This window comes from Alligator sinensis, unplaced genomic scaffold (genome assembly GCF_000455745.1).
Source record: "Alligator sinensis unplaced genomic scaffold, ASM45574v1 scaffold268_1, whole genome shotgun sequence".
Lineage (NCBI taxonomy): Eukaryota > Metazoa > Chordata > Crocodylia > Alligatoridae > Alligator > Alligator sinensis.
Window position 1 is genome coordinate 4,268,334 of NW_005841853.1, and position 25,204 is coordinate 4,293,537.

Below are 25,204 nucleotides of genomic sequence, written 5' to 3' on the forward strand. Positions count from 1 at the left end.
CTGCTGAAGAGAAGACTGAGCGGGGATTTAATAGCAGCCTTCAACTCCCTGAGGAGGGATTCGAAAGAGGATGAAGCTGGACTGTTCTCAGTGGTGGCAGGTGACAGAACAAGGAGCAATGGGCTCAAGTTGCAGCAAGGGAGGTTTAAGGTGGTTTTAGGGAAAACTTTCTCACTAGGAGTGTGTTGAAACACTGGAACAATTTACCCAGAGAGGTTATGGACTCATCCTTGTAGATGTTTTTAGACCCAGCTTGACAAAGCCTTGGCTGGAATGATCTAGTTGGGGATGGTCCTGCTTTGAGCAGGGGTTGAGTTAGATGACCTCTTGAGGTCCCTTTTGACCCTCATTTTCTGTGACTCTTGAAACATACTGAAGCCTTGGGCTTTGTCCTACTGTTGCATGATTCAGGTTCATTCGATCTCTTCTGTATTGTAAAACCAAAGTTGGTTTTAAATGCAGCTAGAAGTTCCATGATGAAACCAATTTGCTCAGCACCTGGAAAAGACAAAATATTAAAGGGCATCTAAGATAGAGCAAACAATAATCTCCTAGGGATAATCTAAAATTCTCAGTCAAAAATCCCTCTCCATGATGGCAAAGGAACCAGGTAAAAGCCTAGAGCTAGTTACATCTGTGCTGTATCTACAGGATGTTATTCACACACCAGGATTTGGGTCTTGGGATCTGGATATCAGCATTCTGTAAATTCATGCAAGCAAATTAATTACCTTGTTTGAAGGCAAAAAACATGTTTCATGGGTTGTACTATAATTCTGAATGTTTCATTACCCACTGCAAAAGGGTAATGAAAAACATCCTCAAATGAAGGTTGTAAATTCAAACTGTAATACTGAGGTGCAGATACAGAGATAGCAGTTCATGATGTTCTCTGATAACGAGACCTCCTTATTTCCTGTATGGTCTTTAAACCGCTGACTAATATCCCTTTGCTGTTTCTCTTGGAACTGATTGTGTAAAAGGGGACAAATGCATTTCCTTATAAACTGGAGTGGGGTTAATTCCAGTTCAGTTTAAACTGAAGCTTAGTAAAAAGGGTTTTAAAAGCAGCTGTCTGCAGAAATAATAGTTTCCACATGAAGGACTCATATGACTAGATACAACCACTGATAAGGAGTCTTGCTGGTAATGCTTTCTATTTGTGAACACTAAAAATAATGTTCCAGAGTAAATACTCTAAACAAGATGTCAGTAATTTTGGCCTTGATTATTTTAAATGGGTACATAAATTTATTCCACTCCAACATGACTAGTCACATAAGTAATGTTATGTACCTATATAAATCACTGTAATATTGAGGCCTATGACTTGTTTTTACTGCTCAACAATTCCGTTAATTTACATGTGGTTAAGAAGCATTCAAGACCTCTACAGCTGGGCATTCATCTTCCCTGAAAAAGAATTCCTGTGGTTAAATTCAAAGTAAGATATAAACCACCACTTTATTTTTACTTATGCAAATGAAAATTGTGTGCATTACAAAATGTGACTCCAAGATTAACCATACAGAACTTTTGCTAGCAGCAATTTGGAAACGTTTCCCCAAAAAAGCAACATTTCCATATGGGAAATTCCTAAAAAATGAGCTTTATTGCTTCCTGTTCAAATGTTTCTTATCAGGAGATGTGTAAATGCACTTTTCTAGACTTTTGCCCACTGCAGCTTTAGTTGATTCAACCAATAAGATATTGAAATAATGATTCCCCCAAAATTGTAGAAACAGAAAAATAGGGGTAGAAGAGACCACCCCTTGCTCAAGGCAAGATTGTCCACGTGTAAACCATAAGCACTGTAAGAACTGTGTCAGATGAACCATTCAATTTTTGTTACGTAAATTTTTTTTTAAATATGGCACCAATGAAAGATTTTATATTGATAGCTCTGCAGAAGTCCTTTATTTTTTCAGAGAAGAGATATGGTATGGGAAATGGTAGTGTGGGCTCCCAACATTTCTCTTCAATATATCTCCTTCCTGACAAGAAAGGGAAGGCTCTGAGAACACAATTTTATTGTGAATTTGGCCCTTTGTGGAGATACCAATTAATGCCAACTTTGCTCTTGGTTTTGTAATGTAGTTCTATTGAGACAAAGTCATTTCACAAAAGATTTAATTAAGCAAGCAGTAATTTTCGGTAGTTTCCGACCTGGACTCAAACAACAAACATACAAGTAAAAATGTTCCATCTTGCCTTCCCTGACCTATTCATTCCCCATTGGTTTCCCACTTGCCTACTTCAGTATTAAGAAAGCTCACTCAGCATGTAAGCTGGCATTTTTGACCTATTCAGAAAAACAAACATAGAAAAGTATTTTTATTTTACTAGGTTAAATGAACATTTTCAGGGATACACTCTACTCTTAATATGCATACAAACTCTTCCTGACATTTCTAGATGTGCACGCAGCCAACCTGATTCTCACCGAGATAGTTCCTTTCGTCAAGAAGAAACCTGCCTGAGCAAGCCGAGACAACCTTTTAGCTTCCTAGAAAAAAAAAAAATCAGTGCAGCAAACATTTCAGCGCATGTGAATCACTCACAATAAGTCAGCGCTGAAAAACAAATCAGCAAAACACTTGAAGCAGGATTGAGAGCTTCCTCCTGCAATGAATTGTACACCTTTGACTTCTATAAAAATTAGAGGGTCAAAGCGTGAAATCATTACTCAGCTTTCATTTAGAGCCGAAGCTTCACTGTATCTGATCTATACTTAAAAATCTTTTGCTGTGAAATAATTCCATTATCTTCCAGGTGGCGAGCAGCAGGAAACCATCAAGGCCTCCATAGCTGGGCATTTATATGAGTAAAGAGGTTGTATTTGTTTAAAAATGAAAAGCCAGGAAGAAAAAGGGCTGTAGTTAAAAAGTTAAATGTCATTTGGCAATGATGACGACATGACAAACCATTTGAGTATCCACAATCAAAATTTCCAGACCAATCCACTGTGTGATCAGTGTAGTCAGCTGCATAGCGGACTCATCTCATTCACTGCCTCCTCCCCACAGGAGCCTTTGGAAGTACAGCTCTGTAAGAAGAGGGTAGGATTAGGAACTACAAGCAGTACAGAGCTTTGCAAGAATCCTTTTGATAGACATACCCACTTTGCTGGGTTGTGTTCTCTGAAGCCTTTTCAGACTTACATTACAGAATGCACTTCTTAGGAAAACAGAGGCCTGAGGAAGGATACTGTGATACCGGAAAGTTTGTCTGTACCAGTGGTTCTCAACCTTTTTTGTACCAAGACCTGTCTGCAAACATGAATGGCCAGTCCCAACCCAGTGCCCCTCACTCCCAACCAGCTGCCCCCTGCTCCCTAATGTATGGGGCAGAGGTAGTTGTGTGGGGTATGGGGGCCCCAAGCAGCCCCTTGCAGGCTGGAGCTCTGCCAGCCTGCAACGGAAAACCCCCAGTTTTCTCCTAAGTTTGTGGATCCACTTTTAAAGTTTGTTTGTGACTCTTTCATATATTCTTGCGATCCACTTTTGTATCGCGACGGGCTGAGAAATGTTGGTCTGTATCAATCCCAACCATACAGTTGATCCCATAAAAGATATCACCCACTGGAAGTATTGCCTCTCACATATTTCCTGAACTATCACAGCAACAGCATCACTTCAACACTAGGAAAATAAGAGATCCTTAAAGAACAGACGCATATTTATTACAGCAACAATTGAGTTATCCGTCCTTGAAGCGGTCTTTGGCAGATGGATCACGTGGTACTGAAACTCGTACCCGTTCTGAAGCCGTTGACATCCAAATTGAATCACCATAACCACAAGCATTATTGCAAAAAATAATACACCTGTTAGGTTCCTCGTTAGAGACAAGACACAAACAAATGACAATTTTATAAAAAAGGACTTACTTTTTAATTCAAAACTGTGGAAACAAAGATTTATGCGTCTCATTTTTATAGAGACTGTCCTGGTGAGGAGATCATCACCCAAGATTTAAAATAATAGTCATTGCCCAAACTCAGTGCTGAACACACGCTTAGGGCCATGAAGGACTCAAAATCCGTGGCCACAGTTTTGGTTTCTTGTCCAGTGAAATATCCTGCATCCATTTATACACATACTCGCACATTCATCAAAGCAGAGATTCACAATGGTTTTGAAGCTCTACTTACCTGCAGTTCTGGCTTCACTAAATCCTACACTGCTTAATGAGTAATCATGGTAACTTTTCTGCCAGAGAGTGTTAAAGGTTGCTTGCAAAGGAAAAAACTATTTTGTCCATTTAAAATTTTTTTTATAAGCAAGGTTTGGAAAGGTTTTCTCTTGTGGGAGGGAGGAAAAAAGAAGATTTTTGTTTTTAATTGCTCTGCGCTTTACGATGCAAAATCTTACCCATTTTGGAAGCCTATACATGGGGGAACTAGTAAAATGTGGGGAACTAGTAAAACGATAACAACAGAGGCAGAAAGGTAATCAATTTGAAGAGGGAGGAATTTTTAGTTAGGCTATGTAAAATGTAATTGTTTCATTTTAATGTATTTAACTCCAATTGCTTTTATGCACTTTAAAAAAAATAATCCCTTATTTAATGATTTCAAAATACTCCAATCCTTCCACTAAGGTGTGATAGCTCACAAAATTAAAATAAATGAATAAGTAGAAAAATAAATTTAAAAAATCATTAAAAGACAAAACAAAAAAACTTCTTAGTCCTTTTCTAATACTTGATAAAAAAAGTAAAAACAGAGCACAAATCCTGTTTTTATTTTTTTTAAATCTTTGACCTTCCTCCAACTAAGCAGCACAATGTCAAAGAATACATGGTAGCCATATTCATACTACCTCCTTTCTATCTATCAGGAAACAAAATCCATGAAGAGGCTATGCTCTGCTGATTTACAAGAATAAGGAATTACTTACCTTTCCATTCACAGCAATTTGTAATAGTTTTTTCCCCCCCGTCATATAACCAATTCTCTCCTTTTCATGTATGTAGAGGACTGTCACAAGATCAGCACCTGGAATGCAAATGAATATGAACAACTTTCATTTTGCCCGTATTCCTATAAAATTAGGAAAATTCATATTTCAACCCTAACATTCCTGCAAGCTGTGGTACACTTTCCAAACATGCTCCTTTATTTCAAAACAGAGAAGTACTAAATCAATAAAAACGACTTCCCAAGGTGGCGGCGCAGTCCCCAACCTTGGAAGTCTTCAAGAGGAGAGTGGGCAGACGCCTTGCTGGGATCATTTGGTCTCAGCAGTATTCCTGCCCAGAGCAGGTGGGGTTGGACTCCATCTTTCGAGGTCTCTTCCAGCCCTTAATTTCTATGATTCTATGAATGAGAGACATTTCCCCATTTTGCACGTAAAGGCCAGAGAAATCAGTCTGCTGGCACTTCTTTGATGTTCTGTATTTTAGAATATAGAGCAAGGTATATGCTAACTACCCTTTTTTTCTTAGATAGAATGAAAAGTCATCAAACATATATTCTGAGCATCTTTGGGGTTTTGTCAAAGTATATAATTCAAAACAAAGAAGTACAGTTAAAGAGCCTGGCTATTCTGGTTTGAAGGAAATAGGGATCCCAGCTTTAAGAGATCAGATTAATGGGACAACAGGTCTGTTACCCTGCAATAAACTGAAGGATGTGATAATCTTTGTCCAAATTCTATACATGGCTGAAAGATTCCTTTCCGCCATCTGGATCAACACGAGAATGTCTTGGAACACAACATTTCAATTCTTCATCTCGACATACATAACTGTGACTTGCTTGTTATAATCATCCAGCTTACCTTACTATTCAGCCTGTGTACTGACTCATGTTACTCCACAAAATAAATCATATCAATAAAAGACAGCCTGCTATAAAAAGACTCACGGATGTTAGCATATGCCATGCAATTTATAACCCGATTAGATTAGTGTAACAGTGTTCTGCACAATATACTTTCTCTGAGGACACAAAATGTGTCAGGAAACAAAATCCATTCTAGCGAGGCTAAAGAGGAAAGAAACTAAATTATACTGCAGAATACCTAATTCATCTAAAATTTCTGCATCGGTTCAGAGTTTTCAATACTAGAACAGCACAACAGAAAATACATACAAAATGAATCGTGAATAAACTGAAGCCAGCAACTTCCGCTGGAAAATCTTGAGTTTCCAAACCTGAATCAGCTGCTGACTCCCGAGGCAGATTTTTAAAGATATTTAAAGGTTTAATTCCCACGGTTATTTAATTAATATCATAATCTTATGAGCAGGCAGCAATCTTCCATCCTAAGCTTAGAGTCAACTCCATACTTAGAGGTCAAGATTTTGTCACATTATAGATGTCTTTGAAATAACAGCTCTCGACACAGACAGGCATGTCCAATAGGGATATAAATATTGTTAAAAAAATTATCCGTTTAACCTCCTCTAATTATATTGGTTAAATGGTAACACATAGCTAGCCCCAGGTGACAGATGCGGAGCCCCGGGATGGTGCTTGGTCTACCCCGCCATGGCGGAGGGGTTACGGCTGCCTGCCTGGAGCAGCGGGGGGAGCTGGGGGCTGCACACAGACCTGCTCGGACACAGTTGCTGCTGGGAGCCGTTCCCCAGGGCCTTTGACAGCGGGTCAAGGAGGTGACGGCAAGCCCCGCCAGACAAGGCAGCCCACGTGAAGCAGCGGGAAGCACCAGCAGGCGAGGGGCTTTCCCAGCCTGCTGCAGGTGCCGGCGTGCTGGAGGGAGGGAGCAGACTAGCTATGGGCACTAGTCCCCCCTCACCCTTCCTCCTGCCCATCAAGCGATTTCATGCAGCCTGCAAAGCCAGGATGTCGACAGCAATTCAGCGCCAAGGGGCACTGGTGGTATTTGACAGCAGCCAGGTTGCAAGTGCGTTGGCTAGACTTTCATCTCTGGAGTAGGTTGGCAGTTTCATTCCAGTCCAAGTAACTACTTTTCCAGCATTTCTGAAGTACTAGATGGGATAAGATAATTAAATAAAAAGTACATCTTTGCATTTAAATAGCCTTTTCCGTCAAAGACTTCACAGTCCTAAAACAAAGTGCAAGAGAAGAAAACTGCTGGGTTTTCTTTACTTTTTCGTGAAGTAACTGAATTACTTGAGAGATGTGTTCGTCCTTCTGGCTGCAGTCTAATTTTTCTACCTCTCCATATTAAACACGTTTAGGCAGGACAAGTTACAGTTTAAAACTGAAACGTTTATTAGAGCATGAACTTTTTCCAAGAAAAAGGGAGAGACAGATCAACAAAATAACTCATACTAGTTGTGCTCAACCTTTTGGACCCAAAGGCTAGAGGAGTGGCGTGGGGCAGGCCTGCGGGCCAGACGAGGCCCCGCACGGCCTTGGCTGGCTCCTGTCCACCCAGATTGGGCCCTGCACCAGTCCCATTCACTGGGATCAGGCCCTGGCTCCCCACAACACTCCCATCAGGCCCCACAATGCAGGGACTAAGCCCCAGGATTGGGCCATGCATCACTCCTGCCTGGCTGCACGTGCTGGGATTGGGTCCCACATCACCCCTGTCCAACCCTATGCATAGGGTGGCCATCATAGAGGACATTCTGGTTTTCTGCTACTGTCCTCTGTCCTCTACTGATACGAAACCCAACGCCTTTAGGTCCTCTTTTTCTTCTTCAGGGTGTCCGGTTTTGTATCAATAAGAGGACAGAGGACAACTGGACTGTCCTCTATGATGGCCACACTACCTGTGCACCAAACACTGAGAGGCCCCGTGCCATCCTGTGCTCCAGAACTGGGCTCCGCACTGGCCTGGGTGTCCGGCTCCATACGCGGGGCCATGCTATCTGGCCCTGCGGATGTGGCAATTTGGCATTAGAGGAGGATCCACCACTCCACTCCCCACCACCAAATTTTCACACCTGTTGGAAGCCCCGTGGACCAGACGATACAGCTCTGGGGGCTGGATCTGGGAGTTGAGTACCCATGATTTATAGGGTGGGCAACAGTTGATCCTCTGGATCATGGTGTATATGTAAGAGGTCTACTTAGGTTCCTGACGAACCCACCTGTACAGAGTCCTGAAACCGTCACACCAAGACCTTTGACGCATATACTAGGCAAGAGTATGGAGGAGTGGAGGCTGCCCAAGACCTCCCATCCCCTCTTTAGACCATTGAGACAGAATCCAAAGGCCAGACTGAGTCCTGATCTTCAGTGCCTCGATGGTTGTAGCTTCTGCCAGACAGCAACAGATAATTGCTGCAGACTGTCTAATGCCTCAGTGAGTGTGTGTTTGTCAGGGTGATGCCCCTTAGCCTTTCTCTAACCAAAGAGCACCCACAAGGCAGTGAGCGCTAGGGTTTTGAGGCATCCTATACTCACCTTACTCTGGAGGTTGCAACATTTTACAGGAGCTACCCCACCACGAGTAGCCCTACCATGTTGCCACCAGGCCCTCCAGTCAGATGCAGTTTACAGTCATACTGACGACCAAAACCAAGACCGCCGATTTATACTAATTTTGAAACACTTTTAAAGATATAGCTGGCACCTAAACACAAGTAAAAGGCCTTAATGTTGACCCTGCCCCAAATGTACCAGGTCAAATTCTGCCCTCAGGTGAAGTCAAGGCAATTGCTCAGGGGTATAAGTAAGAACAAAGTTTGCCTTGCAGTATTTGCCTCTATTGCTAACATGAATAGGTCTAATTCAAGTGTCAGTAACAACCGCAAGATTAATTCCTATAATCAGGAAGATGTGCAAACATGTAATAGCACTGTCAGATCCAAAGCACAAGTTTCACTGAAAAAAAATGAATGGGATCCCTGAACCTAGCAGTATAAACCACAACTATCAATAGCTTATGAAAGGACAGAGGTGCCAAACTCACTTTGTTTCCTGGGTTGGATCTGGACTGCGGGGCTCCTTGAGAACTGGATTCAGCCTGGGGAATGCGACATGCCCAGGATTGGAGCTACAGATGCTGCTGTGGCAGTGGTTGCAGCAGCAGCTCTGACACAGGGCAGGAGATGCAGCTCCAACTTCCACAAGCTGGATCCAGCCCATGGACCGTATGTTTGACACCCTTGATTTACAGTATAACACCAGGCCTGCAAAGAAACAGATCACTCTGATCAAGAACACTACGTTCTCCTCATAGTTACAGCAAGGGAAACAAGTAGGGATCAGAAATAAATGATTATGAAGAGCTGAGCAACCACGACAAAGTCTGGAATCTCAAATACACTGTGCTGTATTTACTGTACTGTTTCGACTTTCCTATGACAAAAGCCCCATCTCATCCCTCACTTCCTTTCTTTCGGAATTACACTTTGCATCCAAGGCAATCTGAGCACTTCAAACATTAATACACTTCTCAAGAAGCTGGCAAAAAGACATTATATTTATCTTTATTTATTTAGATGTATGTGCCTCCCTTCCCAACAACAGCTCTGGGGGGCTTGCAGTAAGAGAACACAGTAACTTGTAAAACACAAGAATAACGTGCAAGAGAACAAACCAACTTATAAAAGCAGTAGAATATTTTAAAAGTTATCAAACAAACCCCTTCTAAAACATATCCCAGCTTAGCCTTCCTTGCTCAACACCTGCCAAAAGAGGCAGGTCTCTCAGCACATCTGTAAGAGGTCCAGGTTCAGGCCCCAAAGGGGAGAGAGTTGCAGAGATGAGAAGCAACCATCAAGAACAACCCGCAACACTTTTTTGCCCAGTGAACTTGGCACACTGATGGCACTTGCAGGAGGTCGCCCTTGGCTGACTTACGGGTTCGTGATGCGGTGTCAGGGAGAAGGCAGTACCTTAGATACGTCAGGTTCAGACCCTTTAGGGACTTATACATCGAAACAAATACCCTGCCTTGTGCTTGGGGAGCTACTGGAAACCAGTGCAGGGTCTGAACCATTGGAACAATGTGCTCCTGGTGACCCATTCCCCATCAGGAGGCATGATGCTGCTTTCTACACCACAGACAGCAAGACAATACTTTCCATGTATACAGCCTGTTCATCAAAGGTTCTTAGTCCATTCATAAGCTAAAGGCAAAGGCAGGGTGGGATCCTCATAGTGCAGCTGGGACCTTGCCAGGGTCTGCATTCCAATCCACAGTTGTACACAGTCAAAGTAATGGAGAGGTAGGGCTGGAAGGGACCTCCAGAGGTCATCCAGTCTAACCCCCTGCCTGAGGCAGGATCATCCCTATCCAAACCATCCCATACAACCATTATCTAAACCCTACATGTCAACCCTGACAACACGGGCCTAACACCCTAACTTGCCACAGGTAAAGCAGAGGAAGCAAATGTCCCGCTCCTATGAAATGTTGTCAATATATGCTTAAGAGGGTCCCAGGTAGAGAGCCATGGCCCCCACCAGAGCGGAAAGCAAAAAACCCCACAGTCCATACTAATCTGACCACGGGGTAAAATTCCTTCCTGACCCCAAATATAGCGATAGGTCCGACCTCGAGTGGTGGGGCAAGATCCTCGAGCCAGGAACCTCCGGCTTTGCTCCTAGCTGGAGAATCAGCACACCCCAGTTGAAGTCCCCAGTCTTAGCTGTAGCCCACACCCAATGCCCCTGGGCAAGCTTAAAAATGCCACGACACCCCTGGTAGAAAACAGGCATAGCTATGCCTAGATCAGCCCCCACCAGAAGCTGTTCAACCTCTTCCTGAACACCTCCGCTGATAGAAAATCCACAACTTCTCTACGCAGTCTATTCCACTGCCGTGCTATTCGCACAGTGAGTAAGTTTTTCCAGATATCCAATCTAAATTTACTTTGCTGCCACTTCAAGACATTGGTCTGCATCCTCCTCTCTGCAGCAAGGGAGAAAAGGTGCTTTCCCTTACATCTGCAGCACTACATCTTTTCTCCTGTGCTTCCCTCTATTTCTGTTTAGAGTCCAACCTAATCAGAATGATGACAATCATGTCACTCTTCCAAATACCTTATCATAATAATATCTTCCACATATCTTTACTGGTTCCCTATCCATACCAGCTTGCTTAAATACCCTTGCTAACTGCTGATTCAGTTTTAATGTCTCTCCCAAACTTTTCAAACGTATTATGCTAAACACATTTCTCCCATATGCTCCCCTGACTGCTGTGAACTGCTTACAATGACCAATAATTTATGCCTGTAGTGGAAGTAATTGTGGTGGGGATTTTGGTATGAAGTGCATATATTTGTGTCTGCAGACTGAAGAAAACTCCTCTGCTTAGAGTTCACAGGAAAACAACATATCACAATAATGACTCCCTGTTTTTAGTCTCATGAAGTTTGTAATAGGCTTCTAGCAGAGAAGGAAATGGTGGCTATGCAGTGCACAAATGAATACAGTGGGCCAAATTCAAGTGCACGTTATACATTGGGTGTTTTTCTAAAATAATCATACCCGTGCAGCAGCAGCATGTTTGAATACATGTGGGAATGTGGGTCAGACAGTTGTGAAGATCGTATTAAAACAGCATGAACAAATCTGAATGCAATAGATAGTTCCTCCTTGCACCACAAAGCTCTCTTTCAAACGAGGACGGACTCCTTCTGGAATCGTAGGGGCCCCTTCTTCCCCTTGCCTTGAAGATCTGGGAAAATTCAAGTTTCATGCCTCGCCTCCATACCATTTTATGGCCCAAATACCCCATAGGCTTTATCTTGTATTGTCTTTCCTGGGCAGGAGACATTTCTCTGCAGACATTACCATTTTAGAGGTTTGCCCGCTTTCCCAGCAAAAATTTTGGGGAGCAGGGAGAAGAGGCTTGGAGGAAAGGTCTGGCCTAGTCTCTTCGTCTTGAATTCTCTGGAAAGCTCCTACAAAGGGCTGCTGCAAGAATAGTGCAACCAGAAACATTCCTCAGTCTTGCTGCTGAACTATCTGTTCCCTCCGAAACACTCCGTGGCCAAGATTTAGAACTAACCCCGACTCCTCCGCGAGTCAGACTCTGACCCTTCCTGTTCAACTGGGACTCCTCTGAGTAATGGGCTCTGTCTAATTAATTCAGTGTTTTTTAGGAAACTACCTTTTTCCTGCCCGTTTTAAGCCCAGTGGAATTTTCTCGATGTGCAGTGACAGGACATGAGTAATCGCTCCCTTGTTCAACTACTAGAGAGTCATAAAACAAAACAAATTGTTCAGCTCCCCAGTGTTTTTCCTATTTGCTTTCCCTTTCCAAGCCCCGTAGTGCTCGCAAACATCCGAGCTATCTGAATGACGTCAACTTTAGTCAGTGCCCGAAGGGAAACAACGTGTCCTTAGCATGTTGCTCAACTCTCTGGTATTCTCTTGCAGTCATTTATCTTTGCTGTAGGGCAGTTTAAGTTGTTTTTGTTTTTTATTCAAAACCCAGATCCGCTCCAGTGAAACGTGCGCGTTCAAAGTCAAATATGAAGAGTTTGCCGAACACAGGAGAGCAGGGTACGCTATAGTTTATGAAGCTTTCCAGTCCTAGGTACACCTGTTGTCTTCATGCCAAATAGTTTCCTATGCTTAGAGTCTGAGCAGCCAGGAGGCACAGTGGGGAGATCCACAGGGAAGTGCAGTTCCCTTCTCCTCGAGGCAATGCTCCCTCTGCTATAGCAGCTTCAGTGTTGCAATATCCCCTGCGACTGAAGCTTACTTTCTCACTTCTTTCGTGAGAAAGAATAAGCACAGGCTCCATCCTTCCTATACAATCCCTGTGCTAGGTTACACCTTTGCTCCACGTGTCTATATAGTGTAGGTTCCCAGAAGCCTTCCCCTTGCTCTTATAAAACTGAACTGTGTCTGCATTTTTGTAAGAGCTTTCCAAGCCTTTAGGATGCGATAAAAAGTGTTCCCTTCTTAATATAATAGGAATCAAGGGTCCTGTCTACACATGCACTGCTGCACAGAAACTAATCCAGCTTAAAATTTGCTACTTCCATTTGCAAGTAGCAAATTTAAAGCAGGATTAAGGGTTTTTACTGCGCAGTAAGTGCATGCATGTGTAGGCATGCGCACTTACTGTGCAGTAAACTATGCTAATGCTCGTTACCGCGTCTCATATAGATGTGTCCAAGGTGTCTGAAAGGTCCAGTGACTTCAGGTCCAGTAAAACCTGCTTCGATAGGTTGAGCCTATTTGAAAAGCCATGTTTCCAGCTGAACTTTAAAAAAAAAAGAACCCAGGTACAAATCTCAGGCCCTTGTGCTTTTACCTACGAGAAAGTAATTTGTCTTCAAAATGCTGAGTTTCTTGCATGCTCAAGAAGCTATACGACTCGGACTGCATCCATAATTTCTGAATAAGGGGAAGTTTCTCTGAAAACTGGGATATTTTTTTTTCCTTTATCAACCTTTAGACGACAGTTCTTTCCTGGAAGATGATTCACATCTTTAGCAAATGGAGAAGTTACAGTAAGTAGATGAACAGTTTCCAGATCTCTAAGGTTAGGGAGGAAAAAACAACCTTACCACTTGAACTGGGAGATGTAAGAGCTTAAAAATACTCAAACTGAGCATTATATCCTGAAAGCACTACATAAACATTGCCTATCTTCATCTGCACCCCTTACGGTAAAGACAAAATCATCTTGGACTGCCCTGGCATTTTACTTTGCTGAGATGTGTTACATAATACAACACAAGAAAGCAAGTATCAGATGAACTACATCCCAGTTCACAACATATTTAATAAAGTGGTGGGAAGGCCAATTATACTTACCTACTTCATTGACCTTGCAGTTTTCTTCAGGCCAATTGCTAGCAAACTACCGGGCTTTTATTTTTCTCGTCACAGGAATCAATGGCACACTGCTCTGTCCAAATCTGATTTTTAAGCTAATGATTTATATTTTGAAGATAATGAAGATTTACAGCCAGAAGCGCTGGACATGTAAACAAGACAGAAGAAAGTAAAATGTTTAAAATCAGTGAGAGTTTGCTCTAACAAAAGTTGAATAAGGACCATGGCTGAGAGACTCCACAGTGCGTAGACACCTAGGGCGTGTGCAGACAAAATGGGGGCCCTAAATTGAAGCAAAGATTTTAAAAAACACTGCTTCAATTTAGGGCTAAATAAACCCCCGTGTTGTGCGCACACACCCCGCTGCCGGTGGGCAGAGCAGTCCCTGGGCTGCAGGTGGGGGCTGGTGTTTCCCTCCACGGCAGCTGCGGCCCTGCACCAGACAGCACCCACCTGCAAGCACCCGGCTGGGCTGGTCCCGGGGGCCACCGCAGCCATGGAGGGAAGCACCGGGCCCCCGCACAGCTCAGGCAGGCTCCGAGGGGGAGGATTAGGCTCACCGCTTTTCTTGGGTGGAGCCTGCCCTCCCAGGCTGCTGCCAAGCTGCTTGCAGAGCTGTGGAGCTGCACGGAGCCCGGTGCCTCGCTCCGCAGCTGTAAGGGTAGCAAACTAAAACTCCCCAAAGGACTTTTAGTTTGCTGCGCCCCAAGTCATTTAAGGCTCATTACACCGCCAAATTTCCTACAGTGGCTGGAATTAATGTGCAATACGCCACGGCCACGTGCAAACACCAAGACCATTAAAGCGGTGCAAAAGCATTTAACCCGCTTTAAAGTGTTGTGAAATGCTTTTCTATTAAGGATAAGTCTTCCCTACTATAAGCAATTAGTAGTTGGTGTATGTTAGAAATACTTGTCCATTTGAAGGATTACCGAACCTCCCTGGGATGCATCCAGTTTTGGCTACTTTTGAAGACAGTATATCAAACCAGAAGGAGCACTGGTCTGAATCCATGTGGCAATCCCTGTGGTCCTGTGATATAATTCAACTGCGTTGCTTTAAATGAGTATTTTGGAAACAAGTGAGCTACTGAAACCGAGTTGGAAAGTGTTTCCAAAGAGCCTGATCCACCAGGTCAGCTGATCTGTTCTTGTAAAAAGACCGGGGGGGGGGCGGGCACTTTTTCCAATCTCTAACTGATACCATCTTGAGATCGACAAATTTTAGAATGAGATCATCTCTTCTTCCCTTCAGAAATACAGCTAAGTAGTACACTAAACCCAATAATTAAAAACTCCTTCCAAAAAAGGAACGCTATGCTTTTGTATCTCCTGCAGCCTAGTCAACAAATCCATTGTGACACCTTTGATTTGTTCAGCACAATACGACAGAGACTAGCAGGAAACTGGCAAAAAAATACAAAAGTCCAATTGTAGGTGCCACAATATCCTTGCCTCAAGTCTCAGCCTTTTCCTCCTCTCTGGAGTAACCTGTGCGATAAATAGCAAAAAATCATTTGCAATTCTAATTTGTGATAAATTATGCTTGGTGCTTGAAGTAATTTGCTTTTAAAACTAGTAGTAATTATGGAAAGTATGGACAATAAGCCATGTTCACCTCTAGGAAAGGCAATGAGCACTGGTCCAACGACTTTCTTCTGGACAAAGGTCCAATTCAGCCAAAATGTTAGGTTCATTGACACACCAACGTTTCATTCAAAAAAATCACGTTCGCCCCTGTAATAATTTTTTCTCTGTTTTAAATACGTGACCACAAAATCTAAGGTCCTGTTTTTATATGGACATGAAAGGTTTTGCTGCACTTTTCCTAAGAGGTCTATTCTACACAGGAATGTAGAAATTGCCATACCGGATGTGCTGGTAACATGTTGACTTTTAAAAACAAGGACTAGCTTTTGCCCTGCAGCACGAGGCATTAGATCATTTTCATAATGTGTTTACTTAAAAATTACTCTAACTCCAAATTTACTTTACTGCTAGGCTATACTGCATGCCAGTTCTCTGTGCAGCTGCTACTCTCACCCCAGAAATATCTTCATTTCAAGAGCGCATGAATCAGTCATGAGTCTGATTCTCTTCTAATTTGCAGCACTGTAAGTCCAGTGTAGCCTACAATCAGAGGGCTGCAAGGAACCTTTTGGCTCATCTAATCTAATCCCATGTATCGAGGCAGGTTTTACTGGACCTGAAGTCAAGAACTGAACTAGAGTAAAATCGGGTTAAGAAAGTAAAAAAATCAGACCCGGTATGTGTGTGAAGCACTTGGAGATCCTTAAGGAATGAAAGGTGCTATTGCTTCATCTATATGGCAATTATCTGTGTGTCATCCTATATCGATCACAGGCCAGCAATTTTAATTCTCCTAGGACAGAAGATGAATGATAAGCAAGCAAGCCATGTTAGAAAAGAAGGCTAACGTGCGAAGGGGAAGTGTAAATCACAGGCTTATGACACAAGCATCCAGGAATGAATTCCTGAGTCATGAAGCTGGCACCGTGACTCAGCACAGGAAGACCACCTGCCCCCAGATGACATATCCAAACTGGTAACGGTCAGGAAGGCAGCTGGGCGTCCTGGACAGATGAAAGGTGCCAGGCAGCAGCTGAGAATAGCAGGGGAGAAGGCGTCAGGGAAGGAAGCACACAGAGGTCCGTTTTGTTTAAACATAGCATTTCAAGCCTGATTCTGTGAAGTGCGGAGACCCTCTACCGCTCGCTGAGCTCTAGCGCTAGTCAGAACGGCTCAGGTTCACATGGGTTGGACCATTTACAGCAAGCTCCCTTAATCTTTGTTTCTCATTATTTCCTATTTCATATTTCCAAGGGGGCTGACTGTTAACAAAGAAGTTTCACAGCTTTCTTCATGTCGTACGGCAAGCACCTCAGAACATCAGCCCACAAGGTATCCAGAAAACTGGGAGCCATTAAATAACTTATATTAGCAACACAGCTGACTGTGGCCAAAGAACAGATTAGGGACTGTTTAGAAAAAGCGAGAAATATATAAGTCTATGGAGCCCGAAGGTGCTGAGGGAGTTGGCTGATGTGATTGCAGAGCCGCTGGCCATCATCTTTGAAAAACTCATGGCAATCAGGTCTGGGACGATTGGAAAAGGGCAAACATAGTGCCCATATTTAAGAAAGGGAAAAAAAAAAGGCTTTTGATACGGTCTCCCACAGCATTCTCACAAGAAAGCTGAGGAAATACGGGTTGGATCAATGGACTGTAAGGTGGATACAAAGCTGGCTGGAGTGTCGGGCTCCCTGGGTAGTAATCAATGGCTCAATGTCTAGCTGGCAGTCACGATCAAGTGGAGAGCCCCAGGGCTTGGTGTTGGGGCCAATTTTGCTCAATATCTTCATCAACAACCTGGAAGATGACATAAGAGAGCACCCTCTGCAAGTCTGCAGATGACACCAAGCTGGGGGGAGTAGTAAATACAACGGAGGGTAGGGCTAGGATTCAGAGACTTTGACAAATTGGAGGACCGGGCCAAAATAAATCTCATGCAGTTCAACAAGGACAAGTACAAAGTCCTTCACTTAGGAGGGAGCAATCCCATGCACCGGTGCAAGCTGGGGGTGACTGGCTGGGCAGCAGCTCTGCAGAAAAGAACCTTGGGGTTGCAGTGGACAATAAGCTGAATATGAGCCACCAGCGTGCCCTTGGTGCCAAGAAGGCTAATGGCATACTGGGCTGCATGGGTAGGTGTGTTGCCGCTAGGTCAAAGGAAGTTATTCTTCCCCTCTATTCAGCACTGGTGAGGCCACATCTGGAGTACTGTGTCCAGTTTTGGGCCTTCCAGCTATACAGAGAATGTGGACAAATTGGAGAGAGTGCAGCAGAAGGCAATGAAAACGGTTCAGGGGCTGGGGCACATGGCTTATGAAGAGAGGCTGAGGGAACTGGGCTTGTTTAGTCCGGAGAAGAGCAGATATGGGGGGATTTAGTAGCGGCCTTCAAGTACCGGAATGGGGCTCAAAAGAGGATGGACCTCAGTGGTGGCAGATGACAGAACAGGAAGCAACAATCTGAAATTGCAGCAAGGGAAGTTTAGGCTGGATATGAGGAAGAATTTTCTCATTAGGAGGGTAGTAAATGCTGGAACAGATCACCCAGAGAGGTAGTGGAAGCTCCATCCTTGGAGGTTTTTATGACCTGGCTAGACAAAGCCCTGTCTGGGATGATCTAGTTGGGGCTGGTCCTGCTTTGAGCAGGGGGTTGGACTAGATGTGACCTCCTGAGGTCTCTTCCAACCCTCATGTTCTGTGATTCTTTGAACTCCCATCTCCACCACCCCTTGGGCGCTTGTGTGATTATAACCTCCCCTCTGTGCAATACATAGAAGAAGAAATATATCTGTACGTTGACAGGGTGAGCACATTGACAGCTATATATATATATATATTTTTTTTTTTTTTGGATTAAGTCCCAAATTCATTTTCATCTGGCTCTTAAATAAGAGTGCTTACACTTTTACACACCTTGTAAAAGTAATTACTAACCTGATTTTACAAGATATGCAAGGACATGCATCCTTATCTCAGAGAGCAAGATCATGCAACTGAAGTTCTCTTCTGATGTATCAGCCAGATTGCCTTAAAAATAATAAGCTGGAGATGTACTGGAGACAGCCAGGAAAGAATTTCATAAGCTTTTTCCACTAAATAGACATAAAGTTAGACCTTCCACTGCCTGCACTATGCATCCATAAGCCACCTAAGTATTTGGGGAAACTTTACTTGACTCATATTTTAAAGCAGCTGGAGAGGAAGCATGCTGTGGCTGTTCAGAGCACATGTCTGGGAGCCAGGAGGTCTGGTTTCTATTCTTATCTACTCTACTGACCGTGCGGTAAGCCATGTGGGACTCATCTGTCCACTGAGCACCCAAATTACGAAGATTTTCAAGAGCTGAGTGTAAAACTGTCACTGAAAATAGGGATTCAAAACATGGATACTGGCTTGGGGCAGAGCAATTCTGAAAATTTTCAGACAGCTTTCTTCAAAGGTCTGCAGAGCAGTATCAGAAGGTATGATCCATCTTGCAGTTGTAATTTGGGACCAAATCCTAAACAGGCCTGAGCTAAACCCCTTCAAATCTAACCAACTTTTACAGGGAGAAGAAAGCAAGAGAGTTGCACCCTATAGGTTAATTAATTCAGAGATGCATACGGGTTTATAAGCCACAGCTCACTTCATCAGATGCCTTAAAAAACTGCAAGTGAACTTATGAAGTGGGCTGTTATTTATGAAAGCTTATGCATCTCTGAATTAGTTAGTCTAAGTCAGGGGTGGGCAAAATGCGGCCTGAGGGCTGGATGCAGCCCACCAGGCCATTCTATCTGACCCGCAGGGCCCTGAAAAAATTTAGAAAGTGAATATTCAGCTGCACCTGGCTGCATGTCACGCAACCCTCAATGGCTTGCCAAAACTCAGTAAGCGGCCCTCTACCCGAAATAATTGCCCACCCCTGGTCTAAGTGCAGCTGTGTCCTGCCCACTGCCTGGCTTCAGGCTCACACAGCTAATTACCTCCAAGTTTTCACAGGAAAGAAAGGTCTTCAAACTCTCTTCCATTTCCTCTGTTTGCCAACACACAAGCTGGAATAGACTCCAGCTCCTTTTCATGGATGGGTTGGTTCTGTGGGGGTTAACTAAGATAAAAATGAATTACATCCAATTTTTGTCAATGAACGGTAAACTTTTTTTCTGAATGGCGTTTCAAACCAAAACTACACAGTAACCATTCTGTGAACTGGGTTCTTCATCCATCCCTATTTGAATCTACGTCAGAGTGGTGCCATGAACTTAACACATTTGCAGATGTGCAAATTCTTTGAGAAGCCCAGAAATGAGCTAGTATAAAAGCATTATTACATGTGCATATTTTAAATTAACTGCACATGACACAGCCTCTAGGCAGCTAAGTTGTAGAACAACTATTATGATTAAAACACGTGGCGAATCTTATGAAGAAAAAAATAAAAGTAACTAAGACAAACCACAGAATCACAAGGGAAGGATGATGCATCTCTCCCCCCTCACTTTACCATTTTAAACGGTTTCAATATGCTAAAAATATTCCTGACTTATTCAAGCTGTCTGGTCATTTTCCTACAGACATTTTCTCAGCATTACATGGTTAATACAACTGCCGTTTAATTGCTTCCTTGCTCCTGAGATCAACCAAAGATTTCCCTTTGCTTTCTCTTAAGTGTGGGCACTTAGCACAGGAAAATGGGTCAGGTAAAAGAAATACTAGGAAACAATAGCTATTTTTATCGTACGCATCTAACTTCATATCTGAAGTGACCATCTGCCCGAGAGGAATTGTACAACATAAAGATCAAATAAAAGATACTAAAAAGAGGTACATTTCTGAGCAACACACCTCCAACCGTGCTATTCTGACCTCTCTCCGTAGCTTTAGATATTTTGCTCCACCGCATAATCCTGAGCCTTGAAAAAGGCAGTGAGCTTCAGAGCACCTTCTCTGCAATCACCTGCCTCTACAGGTAGCAAAAGATTAGAGGGATCAGAACTACGGTGTTTACGAAATATTTCCCCGCTTCGAGTCTGAAGTTCATTCCTTATTCTCAAAATGGAAGGAGTGGCTACATAAAAAAAAAAAAAAAAAATCCATAATGAAAAAGGAAGCACACACCCATATGGAAAAAAGGACAAAAGACGAGGCAGGCCTACTGAAATGCTTTGGAAGTCTTGTCACTGAAGGAGAGACAAACAGCATTACACTAACCAGAAGGGAAAAGTCTCCGCACTTCCCGAACCTCAAAATTGTATGTTCCTTCTACTGAAAAAATGTGACATTTGAGATTGTTCAACTTTCTAAACGCACTCATAAAACATTGAGCAGGATTCAGCCCTTTGTTAATGTTACAGTCGTAAACATTTTACTAGCCTCCATGCAAGCCTACTGATTGTGCATAAGGGCAAGACATCTGATGATTCCTAAAGGACAGACCAAACTCCCAAAGGATGCTTTGCCCATGTCAGAACTTCAGATTTGCATCTCTTTGGCTAAAAAAAATAAATAAATCAGCCTCACTGATATTAAATGCAGCCACACAGCCCTTTGCATCCTGTCTTTCTCCAATTATTTATAGCTGCTGAATACTCAAGAGGGATTTTTGTCATAACAAGAGTAAAACATTTCCACTTAACTGCAGTATATGATTTATGACTTTATCTAATAACAAGTAAGAATTGTAGTTATCAGACAAACTTCCTTGGAATAGGATGTTTAACAAGGATCATCCCCCTCTCTCCCTCAAGGTTAGCTAGGATTCCCTCTTGTGGCTTCCACATCCAGGACTGCCCTATTCATTTTACCAGAACACTAACGTAGCTTTAGTTTTACAGGCTTCAGGTTGATAAGAAATACTTTAATCATTTACCGTATCCCACTGTTTAAACTTCAAGTTCGGGTGGCACAAAGGGTGCATTAACATCAGATAAGATTGACGTGCCGCAATAATAAACACATTCAAAGCTCTCTCAGCACCCTTACAACGCTGTCTTTGAATCTCCAACTTTTTTCCGTGCTTAAAGAACACGGCCATGAGCACAGGAATCAGGACGGCTGTGGACTCCGCTGAAAATACGTATAGTATGATGTACTGGCTCATGTGCATATATATAAAAATTGTTCCCATGTCCGTTGTATTCCTAGAACGGTAGCACAAATCCTCGGGCAGGTGAAGTGGCATAGACCGGCCTGTGCTTTGGGAGCAGGGGGATTATTAGAGTCATGTTTTTGTCGTCACCGTGACATTCCCAGCAGGCAAAGAGGATCAGCTCCATCACAAACAACGTCTAAGGGGCCACGGTATTTTTTTCCTAAAATAATGCTGATAAAAAAGGTCTGTGGCAGATCACATTTATGGCACCTCGTGTGTTAAATTGCTGCTTGGCACAGTTCTGCCAAGGGCTAGGATTTCATTGTAAAAAAATGTTTACGGCTATTTGGCGATGAAAAGGTACCTTAGTTTTAAGCACAAGGCAGGTGAGGTGAACCGTAGGAAGAGGGATATAGATGACATTAGTTAATTATCTCATAGTAAAAACTACAGAGTCGTGCGTCCACTAGGAGTTTACAGCAGAGCTAATGCACAACAGCTCTTCCACTGTAAAGATACACCTTTTGGGACAATTAAGATAAAGTCTATGACTTCCCACAGTGAATATTCACCTCTGTTTGGAGTTCAAAAGGTCTCGGCTCTGTTACAGTAAAAACTGAAAATGTACTGTGCACAACTTAATAAAACTTAACAGGATAGCACCGCAATTACGCTGAACAATAGCCCAACTGTAACGGCACGGGGAAGGTCACAGCCGGGGCCGTAACTCTGTCATGGTAAATTGAAAAACAACTATGGATTAGTCACAGCGAACTATGACCAATGCTACAGAAATTGTAGTAAAGAACGTGAAACTGCTGTTCGGGGCTCTGATTAATTAAAAATGGACCCTTTTATGTTGGAGAGACGTTTGTGTCTTTGCTGATCTGTCATCAACTTAGTACAAGGGTAATGGATATAATGCAACTATACTGGTTAAATCAATCCTCCCACCCCATCTGGAGTGCAGGGACAATTGCCACTGCCTATAAAGTACCGTGCTCATTTACAATACTACAGCTACACTACTTAAATGTGTATAATTTATCTTATCTTGTTTTCTGGGAGACGTTGTTGAGGCAAGGGATCATGTATAAGTTCATCAATACTAATTAATTGAACATATTTCTGTTGAAGCTTTAGAAAAGGACTGCAAATCACTTCACAAGGATGGAGTATGAAGTCCGTTCTTCACATGTAGAAATAGAGCAAAATTGGTTTAAGTGGCCTGTCAAAGTTTACACGGACAGCAAGAGGCAAATTCGATAAAATAATCCAAGCCTCTTAACTCCTGGTCCGGTTCTCTAATTACGTGAATGCCATGTCACAAAGTCAGTAGTTCTGATTTGGTCCTGTATGCATAGTTTTGCCAAATGTTCCTGATTTCTTTCTCTCTCTTTCACCAAACATTCATGTATCATTACACAGCTGCGCCACAAAGCGGGTTCGGTTTCAGTCACATACCTGTTCATCCATCCACCCACTCCTACCTCCTCTCACTTGCCAGCCTAATTACCCACCCATGCACATATTCTCTTAATCACTCACTCACCCACACAGTCACACATTCCTTCATTCATTTTCCAACTCAGTTACACAATCTGATTCTCCAACACCTTCACTTACCTGAAGCATTTGTCTCTTCTCCAACCTGCCCATCCCAGCCTCTCTCACCACTGAAACCTCTAGCCTGTGAACTTCTAGATAACCCTAGGGGAAGGTAACCTATTCACCTACGCTGCCATGCTGGCCTCATGAATCCCCCCAACCACTTGGCTACTGAGGTCTCCTGGACTCTGAAATTCTCAAATCAGAAGTGGAAGAATCAGGGGTGTAGGTTGTAACCATGTTTGTCTAAGGACATAGGCAGACAAGGTTCGGTTAATCTGCTATCTTTTATTAAACCAACTCAAATAGTGGGAAAAAATCTTTGCAAGCTTTTAGGTATAAATACCCTTTGTCACGCTGAAGGAGCATCTGCAGTTGGTCACTCAGTATTCAACGCTTCTGTAATGGTTGTGGAGTCTCCATCCTTAGAGGTTTTTAAGACCCGGGTAGACAAAGCCTTGGCTGGCATGATGTAGCTGGGGCTGGTCCAGCTTTGAGCAGGGAGCTGGACAAGATGTGATCTTCTGAGGTCCCTTCAACCCTCTTTTTCTATGATTTTGTACTGGAAAACCAAATTCTGAGTGGGGGACAGGCAGCTGTGGGTCTGGACTGGAGTCAAAGCCACAGCAGCCACCCATCCACCCACTGCCTCGTACTCCATTCCAAGATGAGGGACTTCTCCCCCCCCCCCCCCCCCCCCCCATTTTAAATGGGCGGGGGGGCAGACTTCATCTTGGAATTGAATGAATATGGTAGATCTTTCCATTTATGATTTTGTAATTCCACACACAGGTATTTTTCAGATGGCTTAAAAACTTTAGCAAGAATTCTCCCAGTCTCCTGATAATCACATTTTTAATCAACGTATACAATTAATACGTGATACTCTAACATCTTCATATGGCAACTACACCACCCTTCCAAAGATCTGCATTTACATTATTTGCAGGAAGGTTGATGTGAACTGCAAGCCTGGAATCATTCCACGCTGTCTATGGCTTGAATACAACAAATATCTTCTGTCCAACAAAGTGCCAAGTGGCAATTACTGACAGGTATGTCATTACTATTGTCCAATCTTACCAACACATACATATGGAAGAATCTTTACTTGTGTATAAATAAGTATTGTAGGATTGAACCCAGGGTTATTATGTGGCACGGTCAGCTAGCTCCTTTTGATTTTTGTATTTGGAAGACTCATTCTTAAAGTGAAATACTAGACTCTTGTCCAAGTCAACTGTGTGTTTTGTTTGCTATTTTCAAGCCACGAGGAAGAGGGAAAGTAGGAGAGAACATGTGGCATGAAAGCATTGCCTATTTTTAAGTATGTAGGAGAGAAAACGGATTATAACACTGGAAAGTTTAGGAGGAAGGAGAAGCCAGAGAGGAAAAAGAAAGGGAGAAAGAAGAGAATAGGCAAGGCAACTCATTACAGAACTCTTCTGTATTTGGAGTCCTTTGCTTGAACAATTTATCTACAAACAGGGGCACAGCCAGGGGCAGGGGGAGAGGGGGCACAATGGTGTGGATGCACCCCCTTTTCAGACCACACTGGAAGCAGCAGCGAGTTTGTTTTTTTTTTAATTTCACACATCAGATAAAAATCCAGTCCCCATTCCCCTGCTCTGAGCACCCACTTCGCTTCAATCTTCAGCTGTAGGGACCCCTGCTCTTGCCCCTACCCCTGCCCCTGGCTGAGGGGATATGGGGCTCCAGAGCCACTCCTGCCTGCTCCAGCCAGGAACCAGCTGAAGCAGGAGCAGCGGCAGCAGGCCAGTCCTCCTCCGAGCCCAGTCCCCAGGGTGTTCCCTGCCAGGCAGGGAGCAAGCCTGGGCTGGTGAACCCACCCACTGCCATCGTCTGCTAAGCCCACTGCAGCAGCCCTGGAGCCTCTCCCTGCTGTAAAATGAATTGGGTGAGTTGTGCGGGGAGGGCCCCAGAGCTCAGCAGGGAACACACAAGGGTTGGGTGGTGAGGAGGATCCCACCCAGCTGCCACTGGTGTCCCCTGCTGAGCCCAACTAGAAGGGGACAGGAGTGGCTCTGGAACCCCCTCCACCCCCTGATCAGCCTAGGACAGCAGCAGCAGCAGGGGCAAAAGGGAGGGCAGGGGAGGGGATATGCTGCGGAGGACAGAGGGGGAGATGGGACAGGATTCTTAACCGACTTGGAGACTCAAAAAAAATCCCTGCTGTTGATCCCACAACACGGTCTGCCTGCCTGGAGGTGAAGCTGGGAGCAGGGGT

General features: G+C 43.5%; 1 long non-coding RNA gene across 4 annotated transcripts in view; it reads right to left on the minus strand.

Annotated features, from left to right (window-relative positions):
- Window positions 1-104: 104 nt before the first annotated feature.
- Window positions 105-25,204, minus strand: part of LOC112551581 — a 156,903-nt gene continuing 131,803 nt past the window's right edge. For 2 of the 4 annotated variants that reach the window (XR_003095888.1, XR_003095887.1), the window contains 3 exons: window positions 4,902-4,999; window positions 1,297-3,046; window positions 105-498 (listed from right to left, as the gene is read on the minus strand). This is a non-coding gene — a long non-coding RNA (uncharacterized LOC112551581). Of the gene's footprint in view, window positions 499-1,296; window positions 5,000-25,204 lie in introns of all 4 variants that reach the window. The other 2 variants (XR_003095889.1, XR_003095886.1) reach the window with 2 other exon arrangements.